This window comes from Lepidochelys olivacea, assembly GCF_965140295.1.
Source record: "Lepidochelys olivacea isolate rLepOli2 genome assembly, chromosome: 7".
In the NCBI taxonomy this organism is placed as follows: Eukaryota; Metazoa; Chordata; order Testudines; family Cheloniidae; genus Lepidochelys; species Lepidochelys olivacea.
The window spans coordinates 105,085,960-105,103,408 of NC_140417.1; the positions used below are offsets into that span (position 1 = coordinate 105,085,960).

At 41.3% G+C, this 17,449-nt stretch overlaps 1 protein-coding gene across 1 annotated transcript in view; it reads right to left on the minus strand.

Annotated features, from left to right (window-relative positions):
• The window catches only part of LHPP (phospholysine phosphohistidine inorganic pyrophosphate phosphatase), a 167,651-nt gene that overhangs the window by 26,998 nt on the left and 123,204 nt on the right, over positions 1-17,449 (minus strand). The window lies entirely within an intron of this gene.

Here is a 17,449-nt window from a genome sequence, read left to right on the forward strand (position 1 = left end):
GCACAGCACAGAATTTTAAAAGTATTTTAAATACACTACAAAGAACAATCATGAAGCTGCTAACTTGAAAAGCCATGAATGGGACACAGGCAATGAACAGCTGCATGAATATAGAGCAACGCAGAAGACCTGGAGAATTGCTGTAAGATAATTTCTATTATTTTAAAAAATATTTATGGGTTCTTTTACAGTGCATACACCCAGGCCTCACCGGCTAATAGAAGTGACCTTAAAACAACATGGGAATTCCCTGCTCTCAGCTCTGCACTGGGATGGGAAAGGTCTTCCCCCACAACCTGCTCTGCATCATCAGACTGGACTCCCTGCTATCAAGTATCAGTATAATATTAGCATTCACTGTGATAATGCCTTCACAGTTATGGGGATGCTGAAATAGTGACAGCTATCCTGGAAAGTCTTATATATAGTGACATCAGGATTTACTTGCATTATCCAACTCTCTGATGCAGGTTTTCCATTAATTGGGTTCAGGCTGATATATGCTTTAGATGATACAGTGCTTACACTTCAGTGGAGGCAAGTAAGTCCCCTGCTCACTAAGCCACTAGCCGAAAGTGACCCTCACATTGAAAAGAATACATCTGCCTGGGGTAGAATGTAACCTGCACACAAAGTCTGTAATCAGTGCAGCAGGTAGCTGGCCACAGATGTTGACATGTACCTATGTTGGTGCTTCACAAAGTCCATTGGTTCCTAGTTCATTTTGGGACCAAATTCAAAATACTGAACCTAAGCTACTCTCCCTTAATGGAATGGCACTGGCTAAGTACCTCATCACCCAGGATGCTTTGAGAGAGATGCTCTCTCTCCATGAATAGAGCAGCTACAGAATCCCAGGACAAAACATTCAGGTACAGGAGACCTTGTATTCTCAGCAGCAGGACCCCAGTTACGGAGTTCCTGGGCAAAGAGAATCAGACTGAGCCCAAGCCTGACTGTTCAGCACAAAATGTCCCCTTTATCAGAAGGCCTTTCCCATTTAAACACAACATGTGAATTCCCGGCAACCAGGGAAAGGCGAGAGGACAACACCTCTGAACTTTGATAATTTCTTCATAAATCTCAGACAATGCTTAGAAACCAAGGGGATCAGCCAAGATATCAAAAGCATTTCTTAGAGGGAGGAACAGGTGGTGGGTGTTGCAGCAGACAGGGGTGGTCCACTTTTTTGATTTCTAGATCTCCTCTGAAAGTCCAAAGGTCTTGGAGAAGACTGTTGTGGGTGGTACTGAAACAGTCTGGAGCACTGTGCCATTTGGGACCTACTTCGCTGTCTCTTCATTTCAGGAACATGAATTCCGAGGCAATCTGAGTAAGCATGTAGATTTTACAGTGCTTAAGAAAAATCAGCTGCTAGAAAGTAAGTTAGTCTCAATCTTAACTAAGTGGTGCTGTTGCCCCATTGTAATGTGATGCATACTTTGGGCATTGGTTAGCCACGGGGGAACGTGTTACTTGGCCCTTCCCTTGCTCTTCAGCAGCTTGATAAGACTTCTCAGAAGGGTGCAGTGTGTTTGCCTTTGCTCTCTGCCTAGGTCTGTTAATCTCCTTGACATTTGGAGGCTTTTCAGCCTCCTATAGCATTTGTTAGATGTATTCAAGTTTTCAGGGCCTGATGAAATTCATCCCAGGGTATTTAAGGAAGTAGCTGAAATAATCTTGGAACCATAAGATTCCAATTATCTTTGAGAACTCATGGAGGGCTGGTGATGTCCCAGAGAACTGGAGAAAGGCAAACCTATCTTTAAAACCAAAAGGACCCTGGGAATTATAGATCAGTCAGTCTAACTCCGATACCTAGAAAGATACTGGAACAAATTATTAAACAATCAGTTTGTAAGCACCTAGAGGATAATATCATTATAAGGAATAGCCAGCATGGATTTGTCAAGAACAAATAATGCAAAACACCTAATTGCCTTCTTTGACAGGGTTACTTGCCCAGTGGATAAGCAGAAGCAGCAGACATGATATATTTGATTTTAGTATGGCAATTGACACAGTCCCACATGCCATTTTCATAAGCAAATTAGGGAAATGGTTTACTATAAGGGGGAGTGCAAAACTGGTTGAAAGAGTAGTTATCAATGAGGAGTCCGGTGACACCTTGAAGACTAACAGATTTATTTAGGCATAAACTTTCATGGGTAAAAAACAGTGCTTAAGAAAAATCACTTCAGATGCATGCACTTCGGAAGTGGGTTTTTTACCAATGAAAGCTTATGCCCAAATAAATCTGTTAGTCTTTAAGGTGCCAGCGGACTCCTCGTTGTTTTTGTGCATGCAGACTAACACAGCTACCCCTCTGAAAGTTATCAGTGGGTCACTTACAAACTGGGGGGATGTATCTAGTGGGGACCTGCAGCACTCAGTTCTGGGCTGCTACTATTCAATATTTTCATTCTTTAACCTGGATTAGAAAGTGCTTATAAAATTTTCAGATGACACCAAGCTGGGAGGGGCTGCAAGCAGTTTGGAGTACAGGATTAGAATTCAAAATGACCTTGACAAATTGGGGAACTGGTTTGAAATGAATAAGATGAAATTCAGGAACAACAAGTGCGAAGTACCGCACTTAGGAAGAAAAAATGAAATGCACAACTACAAAATGGGGAATAACTGGCTAGGAGGTAGTACTGCTAAAACGTATCTGGGGTTATATTGGATCACAAATTGAGTATGAGTCAACAATATGATGCAGTTGCAAAAAAAGGTAAATATCATTCTGGATTGTATTGACAGGAGTGTGATATCTAAGACTTGGGATGTAATTGTGTACTATTTGGCACTGGTGAGACCTCAGCTGAACTCCTGTGTCTAGTTCTGGGAACCACACATTAGGAAAGATGTGGACAAACTGGAGAGAGTCCAGAGGAGAGTAACAAAAACGATAAAAGGTTTAGAAAACCTGACGTATGAGGGAAGGTTAAAAAACTGGGCATGTTTACTCTTGAGAACAGAAGACTGAGCGATATGATGGTTCTTGGGGCACGAGTTGGAGTGATGACCTCTCAAGGTTCCTTCCAGCCCTCCATCTCTATGATTCTATGATCACTGATGAAAATGTGCTGGAATTAATTTGCAAACTGGATACCATCAGATTAGGCCTAAATAGAGACTGGGAGTGGTTGGATCATTACAAAACCTAAACTTAATTTCCCCAATACTAATTTCTCCCTACTATTACTCACACCTTCTTGTCAACTGTCTGTAATGGGCCACTCTCTTACTACTTCAAAAGTTATTGGTATCTCCCTTGGTATCCTGTTGTTAATTGATTTATCTCATTAGACTGACCTCACACTTGGTAAGGTCCTTTCATGTATTTATACCTGCTCCTGTATTTTCACTCCATGCATCTGATGAAGTGGGTTCTAACCCACGAAAGCTTATGCCCAAATAAATTTGTTAGTCTCTAAGGTGCCACAAGGACCCCTCGTTATTTAGGTCTAGTATTGATCCCTGCGGACCCCAGCAGAAACACCTCCATTTGATGATAATTCCCCATTGGCAACTACTTTTAAAGATCTTAAAGCTTTTAAAAAATCTTCAGCTGCCTCCATGATGACCCATCACCTCTCACTAAAATCTGTAGGAAAGAAGCTTGTATTTCCATTCCATGAAGTCTGGAACCCATCCTCTCAAAGTCCAAGCCCTGATCTCCCTACACATTAAAACGTTTCACTGTTTAGCCCTGTTGCTTTGTATGACCAAATCTGAAAGGTTTTTGTAAGCCAGAGTCATGGGTGAGTCCCAAGGAGGAGGCCTAACTCAAATCTAGTGTAGGCTGAGGAATCTTAGTGTGAAGGAAAAATGCTGATCTCTTAAGTCTACTTCTGCTGTGAAACTTAACAAAATATTGATTCAGCTTCCAAAAATGAAGCGAGGCGAATACCCACACACTGTGAAAATCTTCAAACCCACAGATCTAGCAGCAACAGCAGCAGCTGCCCACACGACCCTCTGCTATTTAAAGAAATTATGAAACCTTACTTTACAGTAAAGGTTCAACAAAACTGTGGTAAAACCAAGTATATCTCTATCTTAAAATAACCCCCCTAATCACCAAGAGAATGTGACGATGTTGCAACCTCTAGACTGCTTTAGGGGTTCCGGTTTCCTATATTTGACTACCTTTTTTTTTCTCCGGTCCCAAGAGTGTTTCAATTAAAAAACAACACCAAAATCAATGCTAGGGTGATGCAAGCAGATGATGTGTATACAGTATAGATTCTACATTTTATATTGTCAAAGTTTTTCTCCCTCCATCTCTCTGTCTGCGCTCCTTTTCCCAAAATCTTTCCTTGACGGAATGCAAACTCAACACCATTTAAGATGGAGTTCAGTTTCAAATCATGATGCTCAAACATGATGGAAATTTGGTAAAACAAGTTTATAATATCGTGGTGTACACTTAAAAATATCTCTGTACTTTAAGGAGCTGATTTCCAGCTGGGGCTCAGGCACAAACAGGAGTTCAGTTTTCAACAGCTACCATTTGCACTTTCAGTTTGTTGTAGGCACAAAACCAGTAGGCAGATATGCCCTGAATCCCAATCTAGTTACACTGGTAAACTCTGGTTCAGTGCCTTATTTGTCCTGTGGACTGTGTTTTGTAAGAGCCACTGTGGCTCAAATGCTGTAAGGTAAAATTTCAAGGGCTAGACATTTTGAGGAACTGGATAGTTCATAGATTGGCACAAGGTACAGAATTTTTACCCTTTAGGTCAATAGTTCTAATTCAGGCCTAGTCATTATTATCTGCTTGGATGGCAGGCAATACATGAAATGATTTGGGGGTCTCTGTCCAGATCTCAGTGAACACTAAAGCCATCAGAATCATTGGCACCCTTATCGGCAGACTCTGCAGAAAGACCATCGAAAAGTGAATAGGCATAGGAGACTGAACTAGCTTCTCAGGCCTGAAAGTGGTCCCTTTAATTGAGACTTTAGGCAGATGGTCAAGCTCAGTTGGATGCTCAGTTGTCCCACACAGTGTTAATAATGTTTTCTTTTTTCTTCATTGAATTAGACAAGAAAATACCACTGAAAAGGAACATGAACATAAACATGCTCTCATACCTTCCTCCTGCTCTGCTTTCTATGTACTCAATAAACCCATCATTATTGGGGAAGAAGGCTGCAGCTGTATTTTCACAACCCAAATAAGTGGTCATTGGTACAAGTTTCCAAACCAACCTTTACAAATTAACACTGCTGACCTTAGCAACTGATGGACTTGATAGAAAATCTGGGGCGAACATCTTTCCTGCTGTGAACGATACTGAGTTCTCCTGATAATGTGCTGACCACACCAGGTAGAGGAGACCAAAGGCACTTGCCTGGAAGGGATGGAGCCAGCCCTACCCCTCCGCACATATTTTTATTAGCATGATGAGGCCATTCCAGATCACTCCCCACGCTATGGCTCCCATATTAAAGAGACCTCAAATTAGAGTATAACATCCCCATCTCTTTTCTAACCCCACTAGTTATCATAAGCAGTAATTCCTTATTGGGTCAACAATCAACAACAGAATTTAAACTGATTCCCCCCAACACACACACACACACAAAAGTGAATGATATATAAGAACCTGAATCAATCCTGTATGACCTCATGGCTTCTGATTCTGCCATGGCTGTGACCAAAGTCACAGAGTTTGTTATTTTTATGGGCTGTGTGAGTGAATGAGACCCAGTGAGAGTCACTGGGTGAACGAGCAAGCACAAACGTCAACAGCTGAGACAACTTTATTGAGAGTGTTGAGGGAACAGCACCACAAGACTGTGAAGAACTAAAGAGAATGTAAGTGATGCTCATTAGGAGTTCTGTGCAGAGACACAGGACCAGACTGATGGCAGATGCCTAGCATTTACATTGTTATAATATGTTCAGGACAATCAGTTTGGATGATGGGGAGCGGGTGGTGGTGGTGGTGGAGGAAGGGAAATAAGAATCACCCAAAGGGCCATGTGGGACCTCTAAAATTTGGACGTACACACACGGCCAGTAGGGATTACATATGGAAGAAAGACTCAGATGGTGGACTCCCAGGGTGGCATGAGCTGGCCTTTAAAACTGAAACAAGAAACAAAATACAAACCAAAACAGGAAAAATACCCACTTCTTAAACAGAGCAGACATGTGGCTTTACAAGTGTAAACTGGTTTCTGAAAAACCTGTGACTTCTTGATTTTAGCGATAACTTATTCCCCCAAATTTACCATAATAAAGTTACTGATAACTGCCTGAAACCATATAAGCTACCAACCTCGAATTTTTACCTACCTAAGTCCTGGCTCCGAAGTTGAGAGAAATCAATAGAAAGACTCCTATTGATTCCAGTGGGATCTGGATTCTCACCCTGTTGCCCTCTGACCCTGAATCTGGGGTGGTAAAGCCATTAGAAATGCTATTTCCTCGACACTACCACAACTAAGACTTAGCACTTATGCATTCCATCCATGTTTGAACTAACTCACCCAACTCTGTCTCCATCACTGTCCACTGAATTTTATTCTGTCACCTCCATGGCTAGTGCTTATCATGGTAGTATTTTATACTCCATCAAATATTGTTTCAAACTACAACTTTCTATGCTATCGAAACAACCACACACTGTTCAGAGAATATTAAAGATCTGGCAGTCTCACTGAAGTGAAATCATGCAAGAAAACAGAGTTAAGACTGAAATGATCTTAACTCATGTTTGTGCATAAAAATTGTAAGACAATCTGTACCTTAAGATTTCCACTGTTTGGGAATCTCTGCAAAATTCTAGCATGGCTGCATTAGCTGAGAACTGGCTTCAAAAAGAATTCCTAATTTCTTGGCTTTTGTGTATTTTTAATCAGACCTTTGAAGTGCTCTGAATGCATTTACAGTGATTCACTTCCCTTTCCTTTCCTTTAGTTTAGCACTCTAAAATTTGTTTAATGGTGTCCAATGAAGATAGCCCATGGGGAGGATGAGATGACGTTGGTGGATCAGTAGATGCCATTCTCCTCTCTAAAGGCTTGTCTTCACTTGCAAGTTAGGCTGCATTAGAAGTTGACCTTGAGGAGTCAGGGTAACTAACAAGGGCCAGCAATCAATGTAGACAGGGGCTGTCATGTAACTTCATGTCAGCTTGTCATGGTGAATGCTATAGTGAATCAAGCTAACTTTACCCCAGTTAAAATTATTATTTGCTAGTGAACACAAGCCGTAAATTAATGCTTAGGAATAACTCAACACTCTGTTAGGGGTACCATGAAGCTGTAGATGACTCCTTTCAGATGAGATACAAAACTAACATCCTGATCACCGGTGGTCATTGAATATCCTGAAGCACCTTTTGCAAGTGTGGGGCCAAAGTCCAATTTGCATAGTTGCAGTCTTCCTCCCTAATCTCCCCCATTTATCTGGACATCTTTTTAATCTCCTGTCCTTTGCTGTGTGCTATTGGGCATTTATTGTGTTCCACAATGGTGAATTTAGTGGTGAATTTATTTCAGTGGTACATAAAATAATTCTGGTAACCAACCAAAAACAAAATCCTACCATAAATAAAGAGCTGTAGAATCTAGAGAATGCTCCCTAGTGGACCATAGAAATTTAAATATATTGGTGTATAAACCTACCAATAGTGTTTCTTTAAACCTGATGGCATAAGAGGGTCAGTAGAATGATAAGTGGATTAACAGGCTCTCATTGCTTGATCACTAGTTCAACTCCAGCCTGCATCAGCAGTGACCATCTACTGGCTCTAGGTGCTCTCAGTCTAGTGCCATGTAGACATATGTCCCTTTCACAATTAGCCACCCTTAATGGCAGCATCATTAGAGAGACCGCTTTGGTATGGAGACTGCTCTACCTTTTCCTCCCTACAGGTCATAGTTGATGCACTTTTGCAGGGAAGATTGCATGGCTCCCACCTGTGCTATACCTCTTGTGCGGTTAAGGTTAGGACTGTGGCCGCCAGGGCTGTCAACCCTCCTTTCAGGAGTTCTAAATTCTTACACTATTTTTTTTTTTGTAAATAAGGTGATAGATTTTTAACTCTTTAAGAATAAGTGTTGTCTAGAATCCTGAGCTGAGCGCGCATTTGTGTTTCTGCCCAGAGCACTTTTTTGTGTGTGTGACTAAATCGCTAATCTGAAAATTGGGGGGGTTATAATGGAAAGGCTGACAGACCCTAAACTACAGTGGCACTGTTATGCTGAAGAGCATTTTCAACCCATGCAGGCTGAGGAGAATATGATATTTTGGAGTGATTATAGCCACAAGCAATTATATACTTTACATTCAGTTAGGTTGGGGATTTTTTTGTTTTGTTTTGGTGTGTGCTCCATTAAGTAAAAGCTGGGGAGATTTTATTTATGACCAAGTCCAATCAGTTTTCTTCCAACATTCTGATATTTTTCTACATGTTCTATTCCCTGCTTCAAGCACAAGTCAATAAGCAGTGAAAAAGGCAAAGAAATATGTTATTTCCACACTAGTCCTCATCTTTAGTTTGGGGCTAGTGCCCAAAAACAAAGACAACACACCACTGTCACTTCTGCCACGATGCCCACAGAATGCTGCCAGCTGCTGATAACTAGGCAGGTAGCAAGAATAGGTCCTCACTTTCTCTTACCTTGTCTTCCCTCCATACCTCTGATTGCCTGTTTCGTTCACCTGTTGCATCTGGTCCTATATCTAGACTGTGAACTCTCTGGGACAGGCACTGTATTCTTATTGTGTGTCAGTACAGGACCTCACAGAATGGGACCCAGGTCCTTGATTGTGGATCCTAGGAGCTGCTGTAATATTAGTAATAACCATCCGCCTAGGCAGAACACCACCTCCTCACACTGTCACTGAACCAACCAAACCACTTTACTCCCAAAGTTCAGAAACTTTCCAGAAGACCTTGGTGGGGAAAACCACCCTTCTGACAGACTTGGGCATTGATAAGCTTGTGAAACACTAGAATCAGCTGCAGACCCAAACCACTGATGAGGCAGTTGCCAGGTTACCTCTTCACCCACACACTCTGGCAGCTCACCATGATTCTCTGACAAACTATGGAGACTGAATTGTGAGAGCACGGGACTGGAGTGCCCAGGGCACATAAGCTAAATTGCTACAGCACATGAACAGCTCACCTGCATACACAGGCTGCAGCCATAAGGGATGCTAAAGGAATCTTCTTCTCACACACAACTGCATCACTCAAACCAAAGCAGCAGAACTATTCTGTGGAGTAAATTGGCTAACTGACCTGAAATCAACTCAGACATGTACACATGAGCAAGTCCTGCCCACTGAAAGACCTCCTATGCTACTTCACAGCCAAAATCAAAGGAGAAAGAGAAAGAGGTGAGAAAGAGGTAACCACACCAATATCAGAAACACACATCCAACCTTCCACCTGGCTTGATGGAATTTGAACTAATATCCCAGAGACAAACCCTGAAACCTCTGAAAAATGTCCCTCCCATGTCCTGGGAGAAGAACTCCTGGCCCTTTTGGCTGCTGAAGTCTTGCAAACAAAACCTAACCCCCATGATGCCAGAGAACATTGTAATGCTTCCTTCAAAGAAGACAAGATACCGATCCTCTAAAAATGTAGCAGACCAACCAGTCCTGAAGAACTCTACACTTAATGCCAAATCACCTAGCCAGAGACCCCCCAATTGCCAACTCCCCTCTTCTTGTCAAAGTCATCAAGAAGTCAATAGCTTCCAAGCTCTATCAGCATCTACCCTCTGCCAACATCTTGGATCCTGCACAAGCAGATGTCAAAGGAGCCCATGACACAAAAATGGGCTTGCTGTTACTGTTACCCTATACATTTTAATCTTGGACAGGAAACAAATCTCTATGCTGAAAGTGCTAGATCTCTCTGCAGCCTTCAGCACTGTTGATCATAAACCTGAGTTCCTGCAGCAGTAGAATATCCTTGTCATGGACTTGTGCATCAGAATTTAAGCTTTCATTAAAAAAATTTTTCCTTACATTTTAGGTTACAAAGAAAACCTCAAAAACACGAATCACGTGTAAACTGACACATTCATGTCTTCCAGAGTGTTCAGAGATCCTGAAAGAATAGCTCTGAGTGGTGTGAACTGTCCCATGCACCTTGCGGAGTGTTTGATCTGACACCTCGAGAAAAACTCCACCAAGCTTTTAATGGTTTGGGACCTGGCTACTTCAGAGACCACTGGGTATCTAGCTGGTGAATCTTGCCCACATGCTCAGGGTTCAGCTGATCGCCATATCTGGGGTCGGGAAGGAATTTTCCTCCAGGGCAGATTGGAAGAGGCCCTAGGGGTTTTTCGCCTTCCTCTGTAGCGTGGGACATGAGCCACTTGCTGGAGGATTCTCTGCACCTTGAAATCTTTAAACCATGATTTGAGGACTTCAATAGCTCAGACATAGGTGAGGTTTTTCAGGAGTGGGTGGGTGAGATTCTGTGGCCTGCGTTGTGCAGGAGGTCAGACTAGATGATCATAATGGTCCCTTCTGACCTTAATATCTATGAGTCTATAACCCTTCAAGACAGCACAATTCCACAAGGATGATGTAGTTGGAGAGTCACAGGGTTACATTATCAGGCACATGGGGAACAGCATTCTCTGTTGTGGGATCCTGACTATGGAACTACTTGCTGGAAGAAAACAGACTATACCCAAGCCTGAAGACATGCCTCTGCCATAAAGTCTTTCCCCACAGAGGACAGTTATAATGAAAAACAAACAAACAAACAAACTCCCTCCAGCTGTAAATTCACACTCCCCTGTAAGCAGAAGGAACAGAGAAACAAACAAACCATGTGATAGGAGCCTTATAAACAAATACCTAAGAAGAAATAAATCAAACAATTAACTACAATAACTTCCTCGTAAACCATATGCAATAAACCCTTGCTGAAGATGGCCAACAGCATCTGTAAGGTCAAAATCTCTTCTAAGTTACAAAAATGAAATGGAGTACTTGTGGCACCTTAGAGACTAACAAATTTATTTGAGCATAAGCATCGGATGCATCCGATGAAGTGAGCTGTAGCTCACGAAAGCTTATGCTCAAATAAATTTGTTAGTCTCTAAGGTGCCACAAGTACTCCTTTTCTTTTTGCGAATACAGACAAACACGATTGCTACTCTGAAACCTGTCAAAAATGAAATGCTTACTGACTACATACTATACCCATACTATCTGGATGAAGAAAACAAATTTCCATTGAAAACATTTGGCCTTGGAACATGAAATCAAACAATTTAAAGTGGCGCACAAGCTCGCACACAACCTCAAACTGCTGATGCCCTCAAGTTACCATTGACAAAATACAGACTTGAGAAACTGAGAATAATGAAACAATTCAAAACAGTGGAGCAGGTCACTGGAGCAGTTACATGCAAGAGAACTTTCAAATTGGAGAGGGTTACAGAATCACAGGGCCAGATTCTGACCTCAGTTACCCTGGTGTAAACCTGCAGGAACACCATTAAGGTCAGTGGTGATGCACTGCTGTAAATTCAGAATAACTGAGATCAGAATCGGGTCCACGTTCCAAAATAATGAATTACCCCTTCCCCCCATGTTCAGAGTTGCAGGACTGGAACTAAATAACAGCCACTGTTTATAACACTGAAATGGCATAATGAGAAATGACCGAGTTCTAGAGCTTCCCACAAATTTGGGTAAAAGAAACATCTCAGTTATAAAACATAAACCTCTCCAGTTTTATTGACAGAGATGGAAAGTATCAGATAATGAAAATTGCTAAATTCAGTCTCTGATTAGCAATTAAGCACTTATACAGGGGTAAGCCTCTGGGCAACAATGACCTTACCATTGATTTAGTATAAAACCTTCTCACATAAATTAGCTGCCCTATGATTTCAATGCTTCAATATGCCCTTGTCAAAGGGGTTCTTGCAGAGTTCTGTGCAGCAACTGGCAATGACTTCTCTTATTTGGAAAGCTGGCAGAAATCCAAATGACTATGGACTCTCTAAACTATTCCATTACTGAACCATATTACACTATTAAAAGCTGAGCTGGAGCATAGGGTGTACAGATTGGCAAGCTGTTATGTTCTTTGTGGACTGTATTCCTGACCACATGGTCCCACTAGTTCATGTAGTTTGTGCTTGTGTGTACAGAAGAGGTAACAAATGTGAAATCATGGCCAGATTCCAGTCTCACTTATGCCAGTGTAAATCTGAAAGAAATCCCTTGACTTTAGTGATGATGAAGTCAATGGAGCTCCTTTGGATTTACACCAGTGCATCTGAGATAAGAATATGTCCCTTTGACTTTAATCTGTCCCTTTGACTTTAATTCAAATAGCATATGCTTCCTGTTTTTCAAGCATAAACAATGTGCATAGCTCATGAGTGGACTGCTTTCAACTTTTCAGCTTCTTTTGTATACCTTGGGCTTGATTCCAGCCTCTCTTATACCAGTGTAACTACACTGACCTCAGCAGAGTCCCTCCTGATTTATACTGCTGAAAGTGAGATAAGAATCAGGCATTTTCAATATGAAAGGGATTATATAAAACCAAATACCTATTCATTTTACTGACCCATCATTCTCACTGAAAGCTGAAAAAATTCAAGCCTGATTCTACCAGGACTATCACTTCTCCCAAACATAGTGTTCTGTTTACAGACCTTTGAACATACTTGACAATATCTAGGAGTTGTTTCCCCTCCACCTCCTTCTACAAATATAAAGCTGCAATTGGAAGTCCAGGTCTTGGGAGGGAGTTCTGTTTTTTATCAGATGGTAATGATGAGTACATCATGAAATAATTTAATAGCTCTCATTAAATGCATTGCTGGATAGCAGGCTTGATTTATGAACAGTATGCCATGGTTATAAATAAGCTTAACTTTGCTTGTAACACAGCTGGTCAAGAAAATTAATGTTTTGTTTTCCATAACCTTTGTACTCTCCCTTCCTCTGCTACTATGGCAAAGCTCAAGGCGTGTAACATGATCATTCTCTGAAAGACAACATACATCTGAATGCTTCTTACAAGCAAAATGTAACGTTAGGTATTCATCGTTCAAAAAAGTCAGAATGCACATCTTCCTTATAGTTTCTCTTTTTAAAAACTGACTTACTTCCAGACCTGCCACTTCTGCACATATGCTGGTGGCGTCACTAAAGCAGCATTTCCTGGCACGTTCAGTACCACTAAATACTGATATTTAGCTCTGGCAAACTTTGAAATATTTTTATAACATTTCAGTAAAGGACTTGTCTCTATTTATCCTTCTTCTTTTTTTAGCTCAGGGAAGTAGAACAAAACGCACTCCACACTGGATTTAATGTCCATCTTCCCAAATAAGAATAAAGGAAATAGGACACAGTTATGGTACAATATAGTGGTCTGAGACACTTTTTAGTGCTTACATTCATTATGGTGCCTAATCCTAGGCACATACTTGCTAAGTTGGGTAATGTTTTTCCAATAGATCTTTTACTCACAGCACAAGGTGCGCATTGTACGTGTAATTCAGCAAGGGAAAAAAATCTAACTTTCAGGGGTAGACCGATGTAGGTGGTGCTTAGGAGAGGGACGATTTAAATATGGCTGAAGGGAATGACTCTGATCATATGTTTAATAGCTGGAATGTATGGGCATGATCATTTTATAACCCCTGCAATTTCACTTATGGGACTAAACAGTTGTATATTGTTGTTATGCAGCATTGCAAAAGTCGCTACATTCTTCCTTAGAGGTAGCTGCATTTCAGTGAGGGGTGAAGTGACCTTAAATGCAAAGCTTGTAAAATGGTTTTGGAGCTTTTTAGATGAAAAGTACTGTGCAACCAATTTATGAAATAATTATTACAAAAATAACCTGCTTGCTTATTCAATTACATTCCCTCTGCAAGTCAACTGGATAAAGTTCTCTTTTTCACTGTCAATCCATATGATTATGCAGTGTTAATGTGAACTACTAGACAGCACCAGAGCTGGCTGCATTTCAACAGTGTGGGAAGTGATTCTTGTTATTATATTACTATTATTATGCCACCCACTGATACATTCCTACAAGAGCGGTAAATAATATAATCTTTTACAAATGTTTTGCAAGAATGTATTTGTTTAAAGAACACAGAACTCAGAACAATATGCAAAACTGAATAACAACATACAAACTGCATTAAAGCTGAGGTACATGTAAGAAAACTCTTCTGCGTGAATAATAAATGTTCTGTGAGGAAGGGTACGAACATCAGTCCAGCAGGGATGAGGCCTGGAGGGCATCACTGTTCCAGAGGTCAGCCAGGGAGATGAGGGAAGAGGACCTTTGGAAAAGAAGAAGCCCACAATACACAACAGCAATAGGGAGGGGAAGGAGGAAAGTGCATAACAGAATAACAATGTGTGTGTGAAGTGGGGAAGGGTTAAAGCAGACTTCGCCACACAATAGTGTTGGATCCAGGGAAGGAAGGAGACTTCACAAAAAACACAGTAATGGGGGCAAGAAGGCCCACAACATTACAGCATTGAGGGAGAAGAAAGGAGGGCCATCAGCTACTTGAGCAAGGAAGGAAAGAAACCCCATAGCAACTAGTACTTGGTGACATCTCACTACACAACACTTGGAGGGAGAAGGAAGGGGGCCACCGTGATGTTATGGTAATTGAGGGAGAAAAGAGACCTTTCCACAACACAGTGTCAGTCAGGAAAGAGGAAGCTCCCCACAACACTAGTGGTAGAGTAGGTGTCCCATACCCCCCCCTCCCCAAGCGTTTATATGAACAAAGGCAATTGGCCCAGAGAACAAGGTGTCAAGCCTATTTATTTTCCCACCACCTGGGTTGACTTTACTTTGATGAAGGGCTGCTGGGAAAGGGTTTTGATGGTCCCAAGAATGGGGAGCAGTGGAATACAGGAGGTGAAGAACTGTTTGAATATGTCCTCCCTCTCCTGGCTGCTCCTCAGATTGCATCTCGGTGCTTCCGTAGTAGACTAGCTTTTCTACTTCATAGGGCACCCTGCTGAAGACCTGTGGTCTTCCTCTTGTTATGACTTTTTCCAGCCCTTAGGCCGATCACCCTTGACATCGTGGTTGCTTTATTATTTTTAAGCATGCAAATTTTGCACACATTAAGATCAGATACAGGTTCTAAATGCCTGGGTAGGTTTCATCAGTTCGTGTTCCATTTAGCAACCTCACCTCCCTCGGCAAACACTAACATTGAAAACAAATGGCCACATCCTCAGTGGATATAAATCTATGTAGCTAGGTTGATTTATGCTGGTTGAGGGCAGACAGCTATGACTGTAAGATCTTTTGGGCAGAGATAATCTCATTCTACATTTGCACAGCACCTAACACAAAGGGGTTCTGGTCCATGACTAGGGCTCCTCGGTGCTACAGCAATACTAATAAATAATAATATATCAATTTACACCAGCCCAGGGGAGGTGCTGTGCTGATTTATAACCGCTGAGGATCCGGCCAGATTCTATGAGAATTTGATTGGCTGGTTCCTGACTTTGCAGTGATTGAACCCAAGTTCAGTATTTTCAGTGATTTAATATTTTAAACAAAACTGCCTGAATTCTGTGTTTCCCAAAAGGCAACATTATTATTGATGATATTTATGTTCCCTACGGTAATAATATTCTTCGGTAAATGAGAAACAGATGGAAATCTTGGAGTCACCTGGGCTTGATTAAAACGCCTCAGAGCGTACTCTATGATAATGGGGCTTTTTAAATTTGTGCTGTAGGCAGCACCATCTGTAGGAGAAAATTTCTGGAACCTGAGTGGTGGTGGGGGTTCCAGGTTTCCTCTCTCCAAGATTTCCAAATCAGGCAGAATCAGGCCATGTGTCAGAAGCTGATTGTTTTTCTAGCGATGGAAACTCAGCCCGGCCTGTGAAAATCAGTCTGTTTTGTGCACCATCACTAGTAACAAAGATTCTGCAATCAGACCTCAGCTGACAATGCATAAGTCAGGACAGAATGCGGCTCACTTTCCCAGAGCTTTCCCTGGCTCAGCAGTGCTAAGGAGTAAAACCTGGTGTCTGTTAGTAACATGAGTACTTGTGACACAGAGAGCTATGATCTCCTCTCAGTCCTTGTGCAGAATCCAGTTGATAAGTGGGATTTTCAAGTGTATATGTTATTTCAGAGGACAAATCCCATTGACTTTCCCACCTGACACCAACATGAGTTCAACAAGCAGGACAGATCCCAGGCTGTTGCGCATAGGGAATAGATAGTAAGAAGGTGCCATTTTTCTGTTTCTAATGTTTTAATAAAAAGAAAAGGAGTACTTGTGGCACCTTAGAGACTAACCAATTTATTTGAGCATGAGCTTTCGTGAGCTACAGCTCACTTCATTTTAATGTGTCTTTGAGCCTGTCTGTAGTGTTGTAAAGATGATAATAAGGAACTGAGAGAGCCAGTTTGATGCATGTGTATATACTCATATTTCACATACATTATTGCATCGAGATTTAAAATCAAACATGAAGATCCAATTTCCATTTAGTACAGCTCATCACAGTTTCTCTTGAACATCATTCACTGACTTCATCAGGGTCATTTCTACCTCTTTTACTACATACTGTAGTACCCGTTTTCTACGGACTTTTCTACTGACTTTACAATATTTATTTTCTGGTTGCAACCTAGACTTCACCTTTACATAGTCAATCATTTTTTGAATATGTACATAATATATTAAGTAACAAAATCACGTATGATGTGATCCTTGGAAGCTACCAGTCAAAACACGGGAACACAGAGAACAAAATGATTGTGAAAACCATGTCTAAACACTGCAGGGAATATGGAAATGGCTAATCTCTGTTAGGACTAACTTTTTTTTTTTTTTAAGTGTTACTCTACCATTAAACAAGCTCTTTTGTTTATATTACCATGACTGAAAAATATCTGCAACAGTCACTTAACCAGAGCTAGAAGCACAAAGTGGAACATTCTCACCAACCACCTGGAACACTAAGGCATTCTACAGTGAATTGCTGTATTTTTATCCACCTAAGAGTTCAGTCCTGTATTCCTTATTCGGGCTACCCTCACATGAAAGTCAATGGGCCAAATATTGAAGTCCTTATTCAGGTGTTACCCCGGGATAGCTCCTATAGTTCAGCTTCCTCCCTTGGTTGATAATGTTGAGCAAGAATTGAGTGAAAGCTAGGGAAGGACTTGAGGATTTGGCCCAGGAGAGACTGCAGGATCTGACCCTAGATTTTCATAGACAGTCATAATGTTACTATTGCTGTGTGCATCTTCGAGGCATTAACTTAGTGCATGGACACACAATTTGGATCAAAATGGCTCCAGTGGTGACCCCTAGTTTTCTTACTTGGTTTGTTCACATTTGTAGAACCATATCACCAAGAAATGTGAAGTAATAATATTTTGGCATGCAAGTATCACTGATTTAAAAATCTG